Raw genomic sequence first — 24,467 nt, 5'->3', positions numbered from 1 at the left:
TGGTTGCTGGGAATTGAACTCAGGACCTTTGGAAGTGCTCTTAACCTCTGAGCCATCTCTCCAGTTCCCAGGCTTGAATTTTTACAGGCTCCTAAAGGCAGGTAAGAATTTTCCTCAGGCAGTGACCACCAGACTTTATTTTACAATCCAAAATGGGAGTGGTAAAAGACGTCTTAATTAATAAATAAAAGATAGCAATATATCATTTTCACTTGCAAATAGGATTTATTATTCAAATAAATAATAATTTTTAACTCTATTTTACTTTATCCTTGGATGAAAACATGTTTACAATATGAAAAGAAGACAATATTTTACTGATGTAATGTTTCAGCTAATCTTATGTGGGCACAAGCGAGATGGCTCAGTGGGAAATGTCTGCAGTGTGCAAGGCCAGTAACCTCATCTTGATCACCATATGAAAATGGCTAAAAGTAGACCCCACAAAGTTGTCTTCTGGCCACCACATACCTGTCACAGTCAAAAACCCATAATCACATACAAAACAGAAACATTTTTATAAAAAAATAAATCTCATTAATGTTACCTCTTGCATCTCTGGATAATTCCCATAAAAGGCAGTACTTTAAGATGAACATCTTAAATGGATAACTGATGGGGACATGAAAATGCATGGAACTTCAAATACTATATATACATATCCATAGAACATCAAGCTATATTGTGAAATATATAGTTGATTGCTGATAATTCTACATTATTACATCTCTACCAAATAGATGAAAATGCTGCTGGATATACACATAAGGCATTTAATGTTTCTTATATTCTCTTCCATTAAACATTTTAACATTAACATTGTTAAAATGTGTTGACAAAACAGCAAACTGGAGGTACATCATCCACCCTTGAACTTGTAATCATTAGGATCATGAGTTCAATTGTATCCTTGACTAATTACTGATAACCAAGCCAGGCGGTATAACAAACAACAACATCTCAAAGGAATTTGCAAAAATATGAAAAAAAAAAAAAAAAACAGGAACAACAACCAACCACCCTTTCACAGATACCCTTACTTGAAAAATAGGATCACACACTTGTTGATATTTAAATGGACCACTTAGATGATGGGCATCCCATTCTATACATTACAGCAGAAAAATATCTATCACTAAGTGAAAACACAATAAAAGATGAAGAAAAGCCACAGAAGGAATACAAAAATAACTTCACTAAATCAATTGGCCATACATATAACACACTTTAATATCTACTTCAAATATTGCAAAATAGAAACCATAATGCATGGAACTCAGCTATCAGTTTTGTGTGAACGTGGTAAATGATTTACTTATTTCAAGGTTACAATGAAAAAGAGATGAAACAAGTTTTTTTCTGGAAACAGAAGACAACTGTGATATTTAAAGTCTTTACAAAAATCATTTATGTGAATAGGGTTTTTCTCTTCTTTGAGTTCTTCCATATTTGCTGATATCAAGAGGATATTAAAGGGCTTTAAAATATTTACAGGACTAGAGATATGGCAGAGCAGTTATGACAAGTTTATTCCCCAGACTAAAGTCAGTTTTTTGACAACTTCCTGTAATTCCTGCTACAAGAAGATCCAAGAGTCTAACCTTCTTGGGTCCCAGCATGCACATGCACATGCACATGCACATACCCATACAAAGACACAGTGACATCACATAATTAAAATTAAATCAAATCTTTAAACAAAGTTTCACTCATGAATTTTTTTTTCTCATGTAAGCATTCACTCCTATAACAGAGGTGTTGAGGCTTACTTAAGAGTTTTTCTTCATCTTGAATTGGTTCATGTAACAGAAAGCAAGCCTGTAGGCATGAAGTCAGGGAACTCAATCCTTCTCAGTTGGTAGTCTCATTTGGGAAGATTTAAAAAAAATACTGCTCTTCTGGAAGAAATATGTCACTGGGGGTGGGCCTGAGAGTCTACATCCACAAACCATTTTGAGTTCCCACTCTGCTTCAGGCTGAAGGCTGAGGTTGTGAGTTCTTAGCTTCCTGATTTAGCTGCCATGCCTGACACTTGTTGCCATACCACTTTCATGGTGATCTTGTATCACTCTGGAATCACAGGCCAAATTAAACACTTTCATAAGGTGACTTAGACACTATGTTTTATCAACTTTCATGGTGGTCTTGTATCGCTCTGGAACCACAGGCCAAATTAAACACTTTCATAAGGTGACTTAGACACTATGTTTTATCACAGCAATAGAAAAGGCACTAATACAAATCCATAAAGTTTTACACCTGGATAAGTTATTTCATGCAATTGAATAAAAGTGTGAAATCTAAAAGGTTACCTTATCTTTTAATTTCATAGGGCTTTTGTTCATGAGTTTGGAGTTGCAAACAAAATAAAGGGGGACAACATAATGCTTGACTAGATTGTTGACACCTGTCAGGTTTTTTTTCTTTACAATAAATAATCTTATATAACTGGATGTTACGTTGGCTAAAGATCTTACCAAATCATTTATGATCAGATTGTCTTCTGTATGAGTTTTTTGAGGTCTTCAGAGACTACTCTGATATGCAAAGGCTTTAACATACCAATTACATGATAAAAGATTTATTCTTGTATAAAGACAACAACTTGACCACACTCACTACATTTATAAGGTTTCTCTGCAGTATATTTTTTTCTCATGATTTCAAAAACTGATGATGATATATGAAAAGGCTTTATCACACTGATTACATTTGTAAGGTTTCTCTCCAATGTGTCCTTTTATGCATTCGAAGATGACTGTGAAGCGCAAAAGCTTCAAAACATTGATTACATTCGTAAGGTTTCTCTCCAGTATGTATTATTTTATGAATTTGAAGACTACCATGATGTGCAAAGACTTTCCCACATTGATTACATTCATAAGGTTTCTCTCCAGTATGTGTTCTTTTATGAATTTGAAGTTGACCATTACTTGTAAAAGCTTTACCACATTGATCACATTCATAGGGTTTCTCTCCAGTATGTCTTCTTTTATGTATTTGGAGATTACTGTATTGTGCATAGGCTTTACCACATTCGTTGCATTTGTAGGGTTTCTCTCCAGTGTGTGTTCTTTTATGTGTTTGAAGATGATTGTGGCGTCCATATGCTTTACCACATTGATTACACACATAGGGTTTTTCTCTAGTATGCGTTCTTTTATGTATTCGGAGATAACTGTTATTTGCAAAAGTTTTACCACATTCATGACATTCATAGGGTTTTACTCCAGTATGTGTTATTTTATGTACTCGGAGATTACTCTGGTGTGAAAAGACTTTCCCACATTGATTACATTTGTAGGGTTTCTCTCCGGTATGTGTTCTTTTATGTATTTGCAGATGACTATGACGTGCATAGGTTTTACCACATTCATTACATTCATAGGGTTTCTCTCCAGTATGTGTCCTTTTATGTACTTGGAGATTACTGTGTTGTGAGAAGGCTTTACCACATTGATTACATTCATAAGGTTTCTCTCCAGTATGTGTCCTTTTATGTTTTCGAAGAAGACCATGACTTGCAAAGGCTTTATCACATTGATTACATTCATAAGGTTTCTCTCCAGTATGTATCCTTTTATGTATTCGAAGAGTATTACGGTGTGTAAAAACTTTACCACATTGATTACATTCACAGGGTTTTTCTCTAGTATGAATTCCTTCATGCCTTTGAAGATGCGTGTGATATGCAAAGACTTTAACACACTGAGTATGTTCAGCAGCTTTCTCTCCAGTATGACTTCTTTTGTACCTGCAAAGATAATTGATACATATAAAAAGCTTTACCACATTCATTACAATGATGAATCTTTATATCTGCATGAATTAATTTTACAATTTGGTCTAATTGCAAAGAAGGATCAGATCTAAAGGTTTACACTGATGGTGTTCCCCTTCATTAAGGGTTCTTCATTTTGTGTCTTTGAAAATACCACGCCAGGCGGTGGTGGCGCACGCCTTTAATCCCAGCACTTGGGAGGCAGAGCCAGGAGGATCTCTGTGAGTTCGAGGCAAGCCTGGTCTACAGAGAGAGATCCAGGAAAGGCACAAAGCTACACAGAGAAACCCTGTCTCGAAAAAAAAAAAAAATACCTGTGAGGGTAAGATCCTTTATTACATGGCTCACATTTATAGCATCCTTTTTATAGATGAAATTTTTCACATATTTAAAGAGAACTGGAAGAACTCAGACCTTTACCATATCTACTGCACTCATAAATTTTCCTATAGTATAAATCATACTACATTTTCAAAGAGAACCAGGACAAACAGAAGTATTTATACCTTCCAACACTCATAGGGCTTTTCTGTAGTGTGAGTTTTTTGATACATTCCCAATGAAGTTGGAAAACAAATTAATTGTAAACTTGTATAACATTCAACAAATCTATTCAACATTGAGACTACTACATATCGTCTAATTGTTCTGGCAAAAAGAGAGAGAGATGTTGCTTCTTTCCATATCCCTATGCTCACAGGGCTTGAATCCAGAACAACATATACCTATTAAAGGAAAAATAACAAATAAAAGGTTTCCATATCACATTCACACAGATTGACTTTCTGTTCCTCAGACATGTGGTATAGGAATTAAGGCTTCTTCACAAAAACCTTCTTGATGCTCATCAACTGCCGCTCACTAAACTTATCAAAGTCACTACAAATCTCTGAGTAACACTAGCTTTACTATGAACTACTTGCTTATTACAAGATTTTGGACATATACTTATCACCTACTCAACATGTATGCCTTTTCCAATATCTGAGTGGTATAAAAATAAAAGGATTTGCAGTTCTACAGCCTACCTCTCATGGGGCTGTGATTCAAATGGTGATATGAGTTAAGGCATTATTTCCTTGTCTTCTTTCTTAAAAGAATGACTTGCAAAGACAGATCACCTTTCTAACAATGAAATACATGGATCTGTGAGAATTTAATAATCAATACACTTCAAGACGTGCTTATTTACATGGTTGCTTTCCTTCAAAACTTCCAGTACATATCAAAATTTCTTCAAATGCATATTTATATCAGCTTACACATGAAAATTACCTTCCATGTCTTCTAGAAGTTTGACAATGTTCTTTAATATTATGGTCTTCCCAATTGTAGCCTAAAATATAGAACCAGAAAATGTATGTTATATTATTAGAAATTGTGCAAAATTTAGGTTACTATCTTCAGCTCACCTTAAAGCCATGCCTGATTTATTCACCTCATTCTTCCTTTCTCAATTGAAATTATGGAAGAATATCAATAACCAAAAAACAGTTGTCTCTTTATTATAAAACATGAAGGAAAATTCAGTCTTACCTATAACAGTGAGGTTCCAGTAAGTCTCCAACATCACATCTTTGTAGAGATTCTTCTGGGAAAGATCCAGCAAAGTCCACTCTTCCCGAGTGAAGTCAACATGCACATCATCATAGGTCACTGCATTCTAAAATATCCCATACATGTGTACAACAAAAAGTGTGATAGTGATAGCATTGTAAATGCATAATTCTTTGACAATATATTTATATAATTCCAGTGCTTCCCACACTTATTCCATGATTGAAACTCTAATGTAATCACCAAGTTACTTTAGAAGGATAGTGAATAGGAAGCTCGCCTGTCATTTCTTCACCCTTTGAGTAGGATAAAGCCTCAAAAGAGAAATGCCAACTAACAGACATAAAAAGAGAGACAAGGAAATAGATCCAGACAGATCCCTGTACGCCAAGTGATAAGATTAAAGGAGTGTGTTACCATTGCCTGACTTTTTTGTTTACTTATAATGGCTTGATTTTTTCCTCTGATCTCCAGGCAAGCTTTATTTATTAAAGCATAAATAAAATATCACCACAACAATGTGATAACTATGATGACCACTGAGAGGTGCTTAACTATGAGGTCATAAGGTCAAATGTCTGTCTAAGGGAAATAAAGCATGGGAGAAGGAAACTTGTGATAAAACTGTCAGTGAATTATTGTCTAGCTTCTTGGAACAAATTTGAGGAAATAAAACTCAAATTATAAATTTTGTGACTTTCAAGTGAAAAAAAATACAGACAGCCTCAAGTTATTCAGGGCAATCTCCTTAACAGCAAAATTGGTGGTCATATTTTCCATTACATCAATGCCACATCTCTGTCCCTAGACCTAAAACTATCTCTCCACAGAAAGCTCACAAACCAACAAAAACTCAAGGAACGTTTAACAGAATATAGTAAACTTTCTGAATATAAAAATTGGTGAAGGTCCATCATTTTCCAGAGAAACAAGAATATAATTAGATGATAATAAAACTAACTAGATGGCACCACTGGGGGAAAAAAAAGAGAGACCTTAACACAACTACAAATATAGATCATGGTCCCTTAAACAAGAATGACAAGATTAGAATCAAAATCAAACTCCAAGAAATCACTGGCCAGAACTCATCCTGTGCACTCCCACTCTATCCTTTGCCAGTAATGGAAAATGGGTTGGGTCAAGAGACTATGGCTTTGTATGATGAAAGTACACCAGGGATTACTCATATCTTTTCTCTCAGGGTGAACAACTTAAACCAGGAAAATAACAGCACTGTGAGGGAGGGTCACACTATTTTGCCCAGATCTTCTATTTTAATTTGGCTTCATGATTAGGTCACTCCTTTATCCAGATTCTTGGTTTTTCTCAGCTGTGTACCCGAGAAATAGCCAGTCAGGACATTCACTGATGGTCTAAAATTGATATAGACCTTGGTATTATCAACTACTGCCAAAGCAGGAAAGTTTTCCCTTCCTTCTTGCCCCTCCCTTTTCTGCACTGTCATTACATCAAAGTTGGTCAATGAACTCAATTTGTCCACAGGTCCCTCTCAATTAGTTATGTCCCCAATCAAAGTTGGAGAAAGTGGGAGACCACAGAAGTTTCCTTGTGAGATCTGAGTTTGCCTGACACAGCAGAGCTGCATAAGGGGATGATTTGACCATGGGCAAGGTCACCAGGTGGCTGGAAGGGTCTGCACTTGGCTGTCCCTGGGTGGAAGTCTTTTGCTCCTCCCCTTGGCATTCCTTTAAAAGCCCTTTGGCAGAGACAGTTGGGACCTGATGGATAAGGATCCAGGCCCTCCCAAGGCTTTTCTATGTTTTGGTCTCTCTCTCTCTCTCTCTCTCTCTCTCTCTCTCTCTCTCTCTCTCTCTCTCTCCCTCCAGCTATATTTCTATCTAATATTTCCTGCTGCTCCTGATCAAGAATACCCTGGAGGAAAGGTGGGGGAGGGGTGGCTTCCCACAGAAGATATTGGAGGACACTCATTAACTGGTCTGTTTTTCCTTCTAACTGACCATTCAAGGCCCAGCCTGGAAGGAGTTGCAGGACTGTCTTCCCAGCACTGGCAGCAGAGGCAGGATTAGCCGTCTTCAAATTAATTTTCAATTACATAGCATGAGGCAAGCCTAAGTTACAGAAGCCATTACTCTAAACAGAAATAGTCACCAGCACTTGAGAAAAAAAATGAATGAAATTCTTAATGACAAAGAAACATTGGAAAACATAAGCAAATAAATATTAGAGCAGTAGTGTTCTTTAAAGAAATGAAATTTAAAAATGATGCCAATAATTGGTTTATTTAAATGATAAAGATAGTTTAATACTAAAAAAAAAAAAAGAGAGAGATATATTGACATTGAAAAGGAGTAGGCCCTTCCCTAGTAGCAGGAATGTCATTAATAAGAGACTAATTGATCTTGCCCATATGCACATGTTGGCCTCTAAGATCTGTAACCTGACTCACAGAATTATAATCAATGGTCTGTGTCTCAAACCTCTGAACTGACTTAACTGTTTCAAGCAGGATTGAACATATTTGCATAGGAGAGTTCCCTCATTGGAAAGTCAGTAGACATTGGATCAAGCTTAACTTCCCAAATTGCACACCCACCAATCTAGTCTGTCTTCATTCACATGACATAAATTAATACATACATGATAGGAAAAACAAAGGCACTGACCCTGCTACAATCAGGTTTTTTTTTTCATAATGGAGACTCCAACAGCTGATCGCCTACACTGTTTTCCCCTGCAGTGTACACAATAAACTATTCCTCCTATTCTGGTCTGAAGGCAGAAACCATGCTCCAATTGCAAACCCTTTTCCTGTGACTGCAATGGATAGTCAACAACATGACTCAAATGGACAGTTTTACAACTCTGAGGTGGTACAGTCATTCTAGAATTTTGAATGTATAATAGAGAGGACAGCAAGGTCACTGACCTAAAGAGCAGCAGACCAGGATCAAGGCCACCTGAGTGAACATAAGAGAGTTTGTCACAGAAACATTTTTCTAAAAGGCTGCAAGTTCTCTCAGCCGGTCACCCCAGTCTCTAGGCCCTAGGGATGGGGCATAACCCATGCTCCCCTACCCCCACCAACAGCAGCCCCAGCTGCAGGCCAGCAGGCAAGACTACTGCAAGGAGGCTTGCCCACCCCTCCTCATTGAACCCTGTAATCTACAAGCCCCTCTCCATCCCCAAAACCCATCCATCCCCCCGCAAGACCTAGACTCTGTCAACTCTGATTGGACCAAGAAGTGAGTGACTATTCTCCCAGATGGCCACCCCAGCCTCTAGGCCTGTGCCCCCACACTCCCACCCATGTAGCCCCAGTTTCAGGCCAGCAGGCAAGACTCCTGCAGGCAGGCCTGTCTAATACCGCCCCCCACCCCCGCCGCCGCACTGGATCCTGTAATCTACAAGCCCCACTCCCTCCCCCATACCCACCTATGCCCTGAGACCACAGCTGCTCCCTAAGTCACAGACTCCACCAGCTCTGATTAGACCAAAACTGTTCTCCCAGCTGGTCAGCCCAGTCTCTAGGACCTAGGACCCAGCGCACAACCTGTCCCCCCAACCCCCACCCATTGAAGCCCCAGCTGCAGGTCAGCAAGAAAGACTCCTGTTGGCAGGCCTTCCCATCACCATCATCCATTGGACTCTGCAATCTACAAGTCCCACGCTGACCACAAACCCACCCATGTCCTGAGACCCCAGCAGCTCACTGAGACACAAACACTGTCTGCACCAATGGGAGGAAGAGGTGGCTAGATGCCAGTGCAAGGGTACATTCAAAAACATAAAGTGCAATACGGCACCACTAGAACCTAGTGGTTCCACTACAGTAAGAGCTGAACATGCTAACATAGAAGAAGCAGAAGGGAGACACAGAATCTGCCAGCTCTGCTTGAACTAGTAGGTGGGTGACTCCTCTTCCATCTAGAGAGTCCTACCTCTAGGACCTAGGTTCTGGGGCAAAATCTGTGCCCCCAACCCCATCCAGCAATGCCCCAGTTGCCAGCCAGCAGGAAAGACCCCTTCGGGCAAGGTTTACTAACAACACCCCACAATGAACACTGCAATCTACAAGACTCACTCCCTATACCAAAACCACCCATCTCCTGTGACCTCAGCTGTTTCCTAAGACATAGAACCCACCAGCTCTCATTGGACCAAGAGTAGCTCTTTCGGACACAGAACCTCTTACGCCTATTGGAGGAAGAGATGGGTAGGCGCCAGTGCAAAAATACATACAACAACATAAAGAGCAATATGGCACCACCAGAATCTAGCAGTTCTACCACAGCAAGACTTTAACATCACAACAGAGAAGCAGAATAAAGTAATCTTAAAAATAACTTTATGAAGATGATAGAGGTCTTTAATGAGGAAATGAAAAAATCCTTTAAAGCAATTGAGGAAAAGACAAAAAAAAATTGGAAGAAATCAGTAAATCCCACAAAGTCAAGAAAAAGCAATTAAACAGGTGAAGGAAACAGTTCAAGACGTGAAAATTGAATAGAAACAATGAAGAAGACACAAACTGAGGGAATGCTAGAAATAGAAAATCTGATTAAATGAACAGGAGCTACATATGCAAGCATAACCAACAGAATACAAGAGATGGAAGAGAGACTGGAGGATACAATAGAGGAAATAGATTCGTCAGTCAAAGAAAACACTAAAGCCAAAAAAGTCATCACACAAAATATCCAGGAAATCTGTGACACCATGAAAAGGCCAAACATAATAGGGATGGAAGAAGGGAAAGAATACCAGCTCAAAGGTATTGAAAATATATTCAACAAACTCATAGAAGAAACTTTTCCAACTTAAAAAAGGAAATGCTTATGAAGATATAAGAAGCTTATAGAATACCAAACAGACTAGACCCCCCCCAAAAGTCACCTGGCCACATAATAGTCAAACTACTAAACATACAGAATAAAGAGAGAATATTAAGAGCAGCAAAAGAAAAAAGGCCAAATGACTTATAAAGGCAAACCCATCAGAATGACACCTGATTTCTCAATACTCTGAAAGACAGAAGGTCCTGCACAGATGTTATGCAGACACTAAGAGACCACAGATGGCAACCCAGACTACTATGCCTAGCAAAACTTTCCATCACCATAGACATAAGAAGGCCAAAACTGCACAATGGAAAAAAAAAAAAGAAAGCAGCCGGGCGTTGGTGGCGCACGCCTTTAATCCCAGCACTCGGGAGGCAGAGCCAGGCGGATCTCTGTGAGTTCTAGGCCAGCCTGGACTACCAAGTGAGTCCCAGGAAAGGCGCAAAGCTACACAGAGAAACCCTGTCTCGAAAAACCAAAAAAAAAAAAAAAAGAAAGAAAAAAAAAAAAAAAAAAGAAAGCAACTTCAATAAATGATGCTGGCATAACTGGATGCCAACATGTAGAAGATTGCAAACAGATCCATATCTATCATTATGCACAAAACTCAAATACAAGTGGATCAAAGACCTCAACATAAATCCAGCTATACTGAACCTAATAGAAGAGAAAGTAGGAAGCACCCTTAACACATTGGCTCAGGAGACCACTTCCTAAATAAAACACCAGAAACACAGATACTGAGAGCAATAATTAATAAATAGGACCTCCTGAAACTGAGAAGTTTCTGTAAGGCAAAGGACATGGTCAATAAGACAAAATGACAGCTTACAGAATAGGAAAAGATCTTCACCAACCCCGCATCCGAGAAGAGCGCTGATCTCCAAAATATATAAAGAATTCAAGAAACTAGACATCAAAATAACAAACAATCCAATTTAAAAATGGGCTACAGATCTAAACAGAGAATTCTCAACATCCTTAGTCATCAGGGAAATGCAAATCAAAACAACTCTGAGATACCATCTTATACTGTCAAAATGGCTAAGATCAGAAACACTGATGATAGTTTATGTTGGAGAGGATGTGGAGCAAGGGAAACACTCCACTGCTGGTGGAGTACAAACTTTTACAGCCACTTTGGAAATCAGTATAGCAACTTCTCAGAAATTTGGGAATCAATCTACTTCAAGATGCAATGATACCACTCTTGGGCATATACCTAAGGCATGCTCAATCAAACCACAAGGACACTTGCTCAACTATGTTCTGGCATTATTTGTAATAGCCAGAACCTAGAATCAAACTAGATGCCCTTCAACTAAAGAATGGATAAAGAAAAGGTGGTACATATAAACAATGGATTATTACTCAGCTGTAAAGAACAATAACATGAAATTTGCAGGCAAATGGATGGAACTTGAAAATATCAGCCTGAGTGAGGTAACCTAGACTCAGAAAGACAAACATGGTATGTACTCACTCATAAGTGGATATTACATGTAAAGCAAAGGATAACCAAACTACAACCCACAGTTCCAGAGAAGCTAGGGAACAAGGAGGACCCTAAGAGGGATGAATGGATCACCTTGGGAACGGGAAATAGATAAGAATTCCATGAGTAAACTGGGGATGGGAAGGCAACAGAGGGGAGGGGATGGGGGACAAGAACATGAAAGAACGGGATGGTTGAGGTGAGGGAGGGTTGGAGTGGGAAAAAGAGGGAGACGTTTATAGAGGGAGACATTATGGAGTTAGGAAGAAACCTGATACTAGGGAAATTCCCAGGAGGACAACCCCAGAGTAGACTGCTAGCAATAGGGGAGAGTGCCTCAACTGGCCTACTCCAGAGCCTTCATCCAGTAACTGATTGGGGGGGGGGCCTGCCCCCAATTTTTCCCTCCACGCTACTCTTGAGCACAGAGAAATGAGGAATATGTAGATTAAAATATAGAGGGAGAGAGATAGTTAGAAACATGATAGCCTCGGGAGGGTCTGGGTCAAAACCCACCAGCCCCTTCTGACTCTACTAAAGGGCTTTTAAAGGAATGCCAAGGAGTGTAGCAAAAGACCATCATAGCCAAATGCAGACCACCCCAAACACCCGGTGACCATGCACATGGTCAAGCCATCCCCTAATGCAGCCCTACTGTGTAAAGCAAGCTCAGATCTCACTAGAAAGTTTTTGTGGGCTCCCACAGGTCCATCCTCTATTTTGTTTTGTTTTTTTTTTGTTTGTTTGTTTGTTTTTGTTGTTGTGTTTGTTTTTTTGAGACAGGGTTTCTCTGTGTAGCTTTGTGCCTTTCCTGGGACTCACTTGGTAGCCCAGGCTGGCCTTGAACTCACAGCGATCCGCCTGGCTCTGCCTCCTGAGTGCTGGGATTAAAGGGGTGCCACCACCGCCCAGCTCTATCCTCTATTTTTTTAAAGAGCCCATCAGGCCCCATCAGATAGCCTGAGGTCTGTATTAGGTCATCCCCTTCAGCCAGACAACCCTTACCCATCTTGGACTTTCCATCAAGTGCCCTCTGGCTTAGATTGGGAAGCTGGCAAGAGAAAGTTGCCCATCCTTGACTCTCAGCCTCTGATAGGAGGGAGTACTGAGCTTAACTTAACTCTGGCTCAGGTTCCTATTGAGTTTACAACCTCCACAGTAATCTCCATAGTTGCCACACCTCCCAGTACAGGAGCAGAGGATTATAAAGATGGTATATCTTTTTTGGAATGGGTCTTAAGGTGTTTATAACAGCCTTAGCTGTGCCAAGACCTTTTTAAATCAATAAACCTTGATGCAAACCACATCATACAAATTACAAACTTAAAGAATCCCTTAGCTTTTACCAAACTCTGGTTCATTAACATCGACATAATTCTAGTATAAATGTTACATATTTATAACTATCATGACTATTTACTATATATATTTACAACTAGCATGGCCATTTACTATATGTATTTACACTTCTTACAAACTTACATCACTATACATATTACAACTTTTTTTTGTTGTTTTGTTTTTTTCAAGACAGGGTTTCTCTGTGTAGCTTTGGAGCCTTTCCTGGAACTCACTCTGTAGACCAGGCTGGCCTCGAACTCACAGAGATCCGCCTGGCTCTGCCTCCCAAGTGCTGAGATTAAAGGTGTGCGCCACCAATGCCCAGCTCCATATTTACAACTCTTTATCATCTTACTTACTTATACTTCTTAAAAACTTATATTCAAGAGCAAACTTTGTATAATTATTTTATAAACTTATATTCATAAGGAAACTCTATTAGCACATATCTCTTAGAAGAACTATTTGCCAACCTTATGTTTAAGAGGAAACTCTATAGAACTATACAGACATCTAGAACTAAGTTACACTAGTAAGCATCTAAAAGAGATTTCTTAACATTTAGAAGAGATTTCTTAGCTAAACTATTAACAAGACAAGAAGTACACAAATCATTACTAAAGTTCAAAATTTATAGTAAAATTCAGAGTTTATAGTCAGCTTTGATATCATGCCTAAAGTTCTTGAGAGTTTGAAACAAGAGTCTAATTTGGCTCTCTCTACCCTGTGATTTAGTGAGTTCTGTTGCTATGGAGTTGTAACACTTGTTGCTGGGGGGCTGTAACACTCTCAGGAAAACGCCACTCCCCAAAGTCACCATTCCTGCCGAGTTCTCTCTGTAACCAGCAGAGATGCGCTCAGTGACAGGCTGTTTCTAACTAGGGGCTGTCCCTTTACCTAACTCACTGCAGCTCCCCTGTGCCACAATTCAGACAAATGTTTCTATTACAGTAGAACTTTCAATTTGCTCTACCAAAAAGCGTTGCCTCAGAATGAGGGTGAAATTACTGTATTGAGCTGCCATAAAGCTCTTAGCAAAAACTCCTTGTGCAGCTAATACACACTATCTCAAGCCTGCACTGATTTGCTGCTACTAGTCACACAAAAGCGGTGTGGCTTTGAGCTCCATTTCTTTACAGCTTTTCATTGGAGTTGACATTCAACAAACTCAATTTTCCCCCTTCTTAATTTTTAAAAGTTGTCTTTTAAGTTTACCATGAGCATTTTTTAATGATATCAATGTTTTTCTCTTGAATCTTAAGCCTAACTCAATCTCTCAAGCTCCTGAAGCAATCTCCCAGTGTAAGGACCATTTTCCCTTGTTTTCTAAAGGGTTTCAAAGTTGCTTGTTGATAAACAGTATTAGCACTTTAATAATCTTCTTAAAGTCAAGCTGTTCACCTGATCTTCATTCTCATGAGGTAAGATTAAGCTTTCTGACATTGCTTTGGAAAAACAAAAACAAAAACAAAACCTGCATTTGGAGCTGAAAAAAGTTTCTGAGCAGTATCACCATTTTGATCTGATAAAACTACATTTCCCATGGTGCCTTTCTCTATATCACCCTGCTGTTCCATTAGGTACTATGTTTCCCATACTGCCTTTTGAACTACATTTCCCAGGTTGCCTTTCCGGTACTCCACATTTCCCATTTCTGGTTACATGGCTAAAGTCAAATTTCAAGTTTTTGTTCTTTCACCACAGGAGATCTTTTTCTTCCCTAAACTTGCATTGACAGGTGTATTTCCTTCACCTGACACTGTCCCCAAGCGGGCTGCATCTGTCTGCCCACACGCACTCAGTGCTTATTGCCAGAAGCAAAAACCCTTCAGGGCTTCACTCCCTCTCCTCACGGGGTCAGTGAAAGAAAATGAAAGCATTTGAAACAAAGCTTTTTCAGAAAGGTCCTTTCCTCAATAGAAAATAGATAGAGCTTTTTCAGAGAGAGTTTTTTCATAGCTCATGCCCTGCCTCCTTCATTGCAGGGAGGATTTCAAAGCCTCCAGGGCTTCCTCCACACCCGCAGACCCTCCCCAGGTCCTGGACAGCCTATGTTGCAGCTTCACCTTGGGGAAGCCGTCCCTGCTTTGGCTTTCTGCCTGCACTTTCCCTGAGAATCTACGGCCACGCTATCTAGCCTCAGGGGATTTCTGTCTAGGGTCTGAAGTATCTGCTGTTTTTCTAACACTCGCTTGAAAGAGACAGAGCTAGCAGAAAGAATATCTTGTTCCAAGAGGTCTTTTGTTTTTTTTTTTTTCTTAGAGCAAATGACAGATGATTTCCCATACTGATATTGTTTCCAGGTGAGTTAAATTCTTGCCCTTCCAGAAAGAGAATCTGAGGAAGAAAGTTCTGAAAGGCTTTTAGTTTTTTAGAGAGAGATTAAGTTTTTCCCAAGAAAGTTTTCAGTTTTTGAGAGAGAAAGACCACCAAGTTTTCTGAAAACTTCTGTTCTCTAAACTTTGGCTTCATGGCAAAGAGGAAACTAATTCTGTTGTTATGGTGTTGTACAAGTCTTCTCAGGCTCTGCTGGTGGAGTGGAGGGTTTTGTTTCTCCCACATCTGCCTCAGAAAAAATTTCCTCTTGCGTTTTAGGGCTTAGATCTAAACTGTCCCAAATCAATGCCCACCGGCCAAAGGCTTCCACAGGAATCTTTTCTGGCTCATATTCTTCATAATGTTTTTGCATTTCAACCCCAATTCATGCCCAGAAGTCTGCATTCAAAGTCCCATATTCAGAAAACCAAGGACACAGTTCTTCTATGAACTCCAAAAACCTCTGTACTTACCTTAACCCCTCTATTTTTTAATCTTTCTACAAGTGACTCTTCAAAGGCTTGCTTACTATTTTCATGCCCCATTTTAACACTAAGGAAATTCTACTCTTATTCAAAATTTTTCTCACACTATATTCCACCTTTCATAATTTTTATTATAGATAGGAGAGAGAAAGAAAGAAACTTTGATAAAGAGATATATCTATGCTGCAGCCTTATCCAGGTGTCTTTCGGCCCCTCATTCTTCCTCCCAAGAACAAAACCCTCCATCTTCACTTTCACTACAAAACTGGACCAGTCCAACTGCTTCTCATGGGGCTTTCTCCTCAAGCTTTGCCAAGTCCCTGGGTCCCGGTTCAGTTGCTCCATCTGTGGGAGACTAGTTCCCACATTTATTTACCCCATGGACTATTGAGGGGTGAGGAATAAGAGATTTAGATAGGCCGGGCAGTGGTGGCGCACGCCTTTAATCCCAGCACTCGGGAGGCAGAGCCAGGCGGATCTCTGTGAGTTCTGAGGCCAGCCTAGGATATAGAGTTAGATCCAGGAAAGGCGCAAAGCTACACAGAGAAACCCTGTCTCAAAAAAACAAAACAAAACAAAAAATGAGTTTATATATGATCAATTTGTACCATAAATTGAATACAATTCAAAGACAATGCCCAACAATTTATTAACAGGAAAGTTGATGCCGGGCTGGAGAGATGGCTCAGCGGTTAAGAGCACTGGCTGTTCTTCCAGAGGTCCTGAGTTCAATTCCCAGCAACCACATGGTGGCTCACAACCATCTACAGTGAGATCTGGTGCCCTTTCCTGACCTGCAGGCAGAACACTGTATACATAATAAATAAATAAATCTTTAAAAAAAAAAAAAAAAGTTGATGCCAAAGCTACATGCAACGTGGAAACACTCAGAATACTCAATGGGATTATTTTTTAAAAAAAATAGTATACACATTGGCACAATGTGACCTTTATATTAACCACAAAAGCTACAATAATCAAGAATGTATAAATATTTATGATGGAATAAAGGGGACAGAGAGAAAAAGCCAAGAACAAAAGCAGGAAAATACAGTCAACTTTTAATTAAAAGACCTAAGAAAACTCAGCCAGGAAAAGTGTGATTTTGACCAATGTTAGCCAGCTACCTATGATTCTATGTGTACAGAAATTTGTTAAACACAGACTTCACAATTCCCACAAAATTAACTCAAACTGACCCTTAATCTGTTATGTTTCTGACCTTCCAGCTACTGACATTTCTCCTAGAGAGGCCCCATGCTCTAGAGCCCCATCTGCCAATGGAGGTGATCTTCTCCAGAGTCTACTATGGCTCTACAGCCCCCCTCTATCCCCTTGTGGTTTCAGGCAAACCCAGCCCCAATGATACCCAATCACAAAACAGTGTAGAAGAATAACTTAATGTTTGCTTCCTGACACATGGATTATGATACAAGATGTGGCATCTGACCTATGCAACGGCCCAACATCATACAAACTTCAGAAACCTCTGCAGCTCAGAAACACCTCTTGTCCCCTGGAACTGAACTTCCCTGAATCACAATCACAATAGCTGGCAGTAGGAGAAAGTTAAAAGCATTCTAATCATGGATTGCTGAAGGATGATCCCATTAGTTACTTTCTACCAGTTTCCAAACTATCTGTAACATTTATAAGACAAACCTGAAAGTGGAATGCAATATTCAGAACTTATAGAAACCAGGTCTTCAGTTTTCCAAACTGTCTTCTCACTGCACACCAACAACAATGTCTGTGTGCACACTGGACAGTGATATTACAAGCAGCATGGCCTCCCATGCCAGGTAGCAGAGCCTCCCCCTCCTTAGGGAATCCACACTCAGCAAGGCTCAGAAGCCAAGGCCCACTGTCCAGGTAACCACAGGGACCAAAAAAAACACAGTCTGGCTCATAGTCCATCCCAGTCCCAGCAGCCAGGACTCTGACATCTCAGCCAACCTGCTCTTTCCGGTCTAGGGGCAGTGGTGCCAAACTCACCACAGCATGTCTTATGGTCTTTCTTACAGCTCCCTCCAGCATAACCAGAGGAGAATCTTGGCAAGAACCTGTAAGCTACCTCCCACTGGTGCTCCTGATTGCAAAGCCTTCTCAGAGTCCCTCATTGGCTACGGCCACCCAGCTGGGCCCCAGGACATTAGCAGCTCCCCTATTTGGTGGGCAGAGAACAAATGACTCAGACATCTAACACAGGCCTTCCCAGCTCTGCCCTTCCACCCTATGGTAGAGGGCTCTAGTCTGGGAAATTAGTATTTTACTAAAATCTTCCAGTCTCCCAGAGCACTTCCTGTTCCTCTTTCAAGGCACAGGGGGGTCCTTTGTGTGCACATTCCATTACACACTCAATGTCCAGGGCAGCCAACCCTTTGCTTCATAGCTGGGAAGTCCTAGTCAAACGCAGGTCACGTTCAAACAGTAACTGTTGTTAAAGCAAAAAGAGGCCATAAATTAGAAAACAAGGAATGGTCTATGGAAGGGCTTCAAGGCAGGAAATATAGGATAGAAATGATATAATTATAATCCCAAAAAAAATTATGTTAAAAAGTTGTAACAGTCTTTATGGCATGTGCTCCAGAGACACAGATTTGGAGCACACCAATTACTACTCATGCATGCCATTTCTCTCAGGTTGTACATCTTAAATCTGGAAAACACAGTCCTGTTAGGCAGGGCCACACCATTTTATCCAGTTCTTCTATTTTGGTTGAACTAGTAATTTGGTTTCACGATAGTTCAGTTCTTTATCCAGATTCTTGATTGCCTGATCTGTGGACCCAAGACATGGCAGTCAAAACATTTTTCAATCATCTATCCCTCTTCATTTTTAAGTTCCCAATAAAATCTAGAGAAGTTGAAGGACACTCATACACTGCTCTGTTTTTCCTTCTCACAGACCAGTCAAGGCCCAGCCTGGAAAGAGTTAAGAGAACTGTCTTTCTAGCACTGGGCAGCAGAGGCAGAATTAAATGTTCAAAGCAATTCTCAGTTACATAGTGTGAGGCAAGCCTGAGCTACAGGAGACATTGATTTAAACCAGGGGTTCTCAACCTTCCTAACGCTGTGACCCTTTAATACATACAGTTCCTCATGTTGTGGTGACCCCCCCCTCCCCAATATAAAATTACTTCCACTGCTACTTCATAATTATAATTTTGCTATTGTTATGAATTGAAATATAAATATCTGTGTTTTCCGATGGTCTTAGGCCACTCCTGTGATAGAGTCAGCTGATCCATGAAAAGGAGCCATAACCTCCAAGACTGAGAATCACTAAAATAATCTGATATAGTACTTAAGAAAAAAATGAAATTAAATTCTTAATGACCAGGAAACATGGGAAAATAGAAACAAATAGAGATTAGAGCAGTAATTAGCTAAAAGAAAATGAAATTTTAAAAATGACAATTGGCTTTTTAAAATGATAAAAATAATTGGAAGAACATTAGACTATCCTGACTTTGAAAAAGAGTGGGCACTTCCCTGGTAGAGAGAATGCCATTAATAAGACATTGTATGACTTTGTCCATGTAAAATGTTAGCTGCTGAGTACTGTAAGATGACACAGATTTATAGACAATGGCCTGTGTCTTAAAACTCCAAGCTGACTTAACGTGTCAACCAGGACTGCACATAAAAGAGTTCCCTAAGTGGAAATTGAGTACTCAGTGATTCGAGCTGTGCTCCCTAAATTGTACACCTACCAATGCTGTCTGTGTTCATTCACATGGAAAGAATTAAAACATGCTGGGAAATTACACAGAAAGTCACTAATCCTCCCCTATTGGGTCCTTCTTTATAATGGAGACCCCTGCAGCTCACTGCTCTTCAGTCTGTGATCCGGCTACTGTCTAGTCTGCTTCCCCCTGCAGTGTACACAGCACACTGTTCCTCCTCTCCTGGTCTGAAGGGAGAAGCCAAGCTCCACATACAAATCTTTTTCCTGTTACTGCAATGGACATCCCACTATGTGACTCAAACTGGTCATTTTATAACTCTGTGTAGTGCTACAGACCTGTAACCCAAGAATTTAGGGTGGTTAGTCAGGAGGACAGCAAGGGCAATGCCCTGTTGGGCTACAGACATGGTCCAAATCCACTTCAATCAACACTGGAGACCTTGACTCAAAATTACTTTTCAAAAGGGCTGGAGAGCTGGGTGGTGGTGTTCCACGCCTTTAATCCAAGCACTTGGGTGACAGAGGCAGGTGGATCTCAGTGAGTTCAAGGCCAGCCTGGTCTACAGAGTGAGTTCCAACAGCCAGCAGTGTTACACAGAGAAACCCTGTCTGGGGGTCAGAAAAAGGTTGGAGATGCAGCTGTTCTAGAATTAATATACCTTTATGGCACACCAGGACTTAATGTTGCATGTGACCCTTCAATAACCCATTGAGAAGCATGTTAGAGGCCTGTTTTGAATGGGGGGTGGGTCATTTGGCTGGTTGTAAATCAATGTTGCCTCCTTTGTTAAAGGAATATAGCTTAATAACTGATTAATCCTGGGGAACAGACATTTACATCGTATCACACTAATTACTAACAGGCATGGTCAGCATACTATTTATCTTTGGAGTATTTGGGAGGCAGCCCTCCCTTAGCTAAATTCTACTTTGTGTGAGTCATAAGATTTGATAAATCCTAATACCATCAATTCTACTCTTCTATATCACAGTTGAGCAGTGGAGTGCTACTTTACACAGGAGATACTGTTTACAAGCTCAACTCCAGACGGATCCCAAACCTAAATGTTAAATATTAAAAGTGCGGAACTTCTGCAACAGAGCAGGAAGATCTGGGCTCTCCGAGTTTGGTAAATCTGCCTTATGATCCCAGCACTGCAGGCGCCTGCATTTCACAGTGACGTCAACAAGGGGGAAATTTCAAAGCACAGACCTGCTCCCAACCCTCTGCACGGACGCAGCCCAGGGAGTGAAGTTATTCAGAGGCTGCCGCATGGCCCTGAGAGTTGCAAGGACCATGCAGGACCACACGGGACCCGGCAGCAACACGCCGAACTCAAGTTCTGCCCGCTGGTTCCCAGCCAGCCTCTGGGAGAACCCACCACACCGGCACCCGCGGATGAGCCGGCGGTTGACCCCAATCTGGGGACAGCAGCCCCTAGCCCACGAAGGCCGCTCCTCCCAGTCTGGGGACAGCAGCCCCTAACTCACCATTGTGCGACTGCCAAGCTTGCCGGTGCTCCCCGAAGCAGGACCTAAGGAGCAGCACACAGGACAACTTCCGCCTTCCTCTATGGAGGAGCATAGCCAGGGACCTGGAGACTAGAAAAGCCCTCCCATCTCTCTGGCGAGTCCGCTGGAGGCTCTGATTGGTTAGTGAGGTCTGAGTGACAGAACCGGGTGAGCTGAAAGGAAAGCACAGAGGTTCCCACCCCTGGCTTCCACCCAGGCAAGGACCTATCCCAGAGTGGATGCAAATTTGTGCCAAATTCCACAGCTTACTCCCAGTTTTAGAGAAGGAACTCTGTTTTTGCTCTATGCATCAGGGCCTTAGAAAAAGTTCCCAAGGCCTAGGAAGGTTTCCAAACTCGATGAGACCTGGTTTAACAGGTATCTTCTAGAAGTTCTGCACTTCACATTTGACATTTAGGTGTAAGATAAATTTGCAGTTAATTTTGTGGAGGTGGTAAATGATATCTCAGGTACTGGGTAGCACTCCACTACTAAGCTGTGATGTAGAAGAGAATTGTGTATAAAAAGATTTACCAATGTGCCGGGCGGTGGTGTCACACGCCTTTAATCCCAGCACTCAGGAGGCAGAGCCAGGTGGATCTCTGTGAGTTCGAGGCCAGCCTGGGCTACAGAGTGAGGTCCAGGAAAGGCGCAAAGCTACACAGAGAAACCCTGTCTCGAAAAACAAAAACAAAACAAAAGACTTACCAATTCTTGGGAGATAGTAAGTCACAAAAAGGAGAATTTAGGTAAGGGAGGGCTGCCTCTAAAATATCCCAAAATAAGTAGTATGTTAACCAGGCCTGTTAAAGATTAGGATGCTAGGATGTAAATGTTTGTTCACCTTTTATGTATACTGGTATTGGTCACATGTCTGTGACAAAAAGTGCTAATTGGATGCTGAGGAAACATATCTCTGTAGTAAGCTGGGGCATCACAGTTTGAAGAGGGATTTCTGCCGGGCGGTGGTGGCGCACGCCTTTAATCCCAGCACTCGGGAGGCAGAGCCAGGCGGATCTCTGTGAGTTCGAGGCCAGCCTGGGCTACCAAGTGAGTTCCAGGACAGGCGCAAAGCTACACAGAGAAACCCTGTCTCAAAAAAAAAAAACAAAAAAAAAAAAAAATGAAGAGGGATTTCTTCCTTGTCTTGTACTGGATTCTGTAAACATAAATTTGATGGTGTTTTGTTATATATTTCCTGTGTCTTTTTATCGCCTACATACATCCATTTAAAAAAGCATGGTTAGCCGGGCGGTGGTAGCACACGCCTTTAATCCCAGCACTCGGGAGGCAGAGGCAGGCAGATCTCTGTGAGTTCCAGGACAGGCTCCAAAGCTACACAGAGAAACCCTTGAAAAAGCATGGTTATAGTAGTGATGCCATGTATTATATAAAGACTGTCTTGTATTTTCTCTAAGGTTTAGTTTAACAGATTGTACCTAGGAAATATTAATTTATTACATTATCTTATACACAGCTTCTATTCAGCTTTCTTTTATTTAACTGTTGTTGCTCAGTGCTATCTTAAGACAAGCAATTGGCACCTTCCTATGATCAGCTGTGCCTGCTTACAAAGCATGACCACCACCAGGTTTGCCGACTGTTGGCATTCCATTATAGAAGAAGGGATTCCCTCCTTCCGAGTATACAGCCTCTTTCCCAAGCAACTTTACACAATTCTGCCCTAATGATATGTGGATTGGGAAAGGAGCTAGAGTTCATGGCCGGGGAAGGACTTGGGAGGAGGTGAATTCTGCATATGCACCTATAAGAAAACCATCTTTAAATGTGGGAATTTAACTTGAATACTACCAGGGTTACCCCCTATGTACCCTGAGAAATGCAATGTAATGCTGGAGTGGAAGAGTACAGAGAAGGTGAGCTCCACATATGCAGGTGTATGAGAGCCACTGTACATACTAGGCATTGATTGAGACATTCCCGTGTGGCTGTTTTGGGTTATCTGTCTTAGAGTTTCTGTTGCTGCGGAAAGACACCAGCTGCGGAAAGACACCATGACTATGACAACTCTTATGAAGGAAACCATTTCATCGGGGCTGGCTTACACCTTTAGTCCATTATCATCGTGGTGGGAAGCACGGTGCTGCTGTGCACGCAGATGTGGTGCTGGAGAAAGAGCTGAGAGTTCTACATCCAGATCAGCAGGCAGCAGAAAGCCCTGTGACACAGTTCTTACACAGTTCTTACAGGGCCATAACAACTCCAACAAGGCCACATCTCTCAACAGTGCCACTGCCTATGGGACTATGGGGACCATTTTGATTCAAATAACCACAATATCTAAACTCCTATAAGGATTTCAACGATGCTCAGTAAGTAACCTCAAAAACTCATTGGTTCCCCAAGATGGACTCTGTGAAACTGTACTTTGCATTGTCATTGGGACTTATCAGGATGTGCTAAATTTTGTCCCCCTCCATCAGGGAGAAAATTCTCACAACAGATCATAAATATTAAATAGATTTGTTAATGTTGCTATGTCTCGTGGTATTAGAAAAGGAAGCGGTACAAAAAAGAACAAGATAGAAGAATGGAAATACGGAAATGGCGTAGTAAAGAAGGACTTAGATATATGAAGATGATGATGACTGGATGGCTTCACATTAAAAATGACTAGAAAGTTTTGCACATTATGAAGGTCTGAGTAATTATTTAAGGTACATAAAAGATGAAACTGGGAGATCATAAATTGTATTTAAGTTAGCAAGGTCAGATATCAACTATTTCAAGGATTGGCTAAAATAAATGTCAACCAAGTTTATTGAGTTATATCTGGTTATTGAAATACTATACAGTAGTTAAAAGTACCAAAATGGTGTAAAACTGATTTTCTAGGTGTTTAATAATCATTCTTGGAGGCAATTCCAATGTGGTTAGAAGGACTAAAACAGAGAATACTTCTCTCCTTACCCTACAAGGTCAATAAAGTCCCAGGGACTAAGGCCATTGATTACTTTTCTTGTTCATGGAGGCCATGGAGACCCCACTCAATGAATGTGAAACATTATCCAGTCTACAAAAGGAGGGTCAATGTGGGGAAGATTTACTCAAGGCTTCAAAGGAAGCCACAGTACCTAAAGCAAAGCCTTTGACTTATCCTCACATTGATGGACAACTGGTAAAAGAAAGGCTAGAAGAGTCTGAGGTTCCTCTAAAGCCCAAGTGAACCCTGAGGACTAGTTGCTCCACTGGTCTTGACAGCATAAAAAAGAAAGATTAATTTTGGCCACCTGCACAGTCTTCAGCATCAGCAGGAAAGTATAACCAAAGACTAAGAGAATTGGTAACAACTCAAGGGATTGCACTCCATGGACATTAGACTTAAGAGTATATAAGATGTTAATTAGATAAGATGTTATTTAGACAATCAATCTCACTAATATTTTCTTGGTGAGATTTTGCTCAGATGTGATACCTCAGACCTTGGCTCACTGAGCATCTGCCT

General features: G+C 40.7%; 1 pseudogene across 1 annotated transcript; it reads right to left on the bottom strand.

The window, feature by feature from the left end:
- Positions 1-205: 205 nt before the first annotated feature.
- LOC102923241 (uncharacterized) lies at positions 206-22,077 on the bottom strand (annotated as a pseudogene). Its single transcript, XR_013045268.1, has 4 exons — positions 20,981-22,077; positions 5,318-5,444; positions 5,057-5,117; positions 206-3,754 (listed from the first exon to the last, which is right to left on the bottom strand). The product of XR_013045268.1 is annotated as an uncharacterized LOC102923241 (transcript).
- Between the last annotated feature and the right edge of the window lie 2,390 nt (positions 22,078-24,467).

This window comes from Peromyscus maniculatus, chromosome 17 (genome assembly GCF_049852395.1).
Source record: "Peromyscus maniculatus bairdii isolate BWxNUB_F1_BW_parent chromosome 17, HU_Pman_BW_mat_3.1, whole genome shotgun sequence".
Taxonomy (NCBI): domain Eukaryota; kingdom Metazoa; phylum Chordata; class Mammalia; order Rodentia; family Cricetidae; genus Peromyscus; species Peromyscus maniculatus.
The sequence above is the reverse complement of the archived record's forward strand: the minus strand, read 5'-3'. Positions and strand labels throughout refer to the sequence as shown.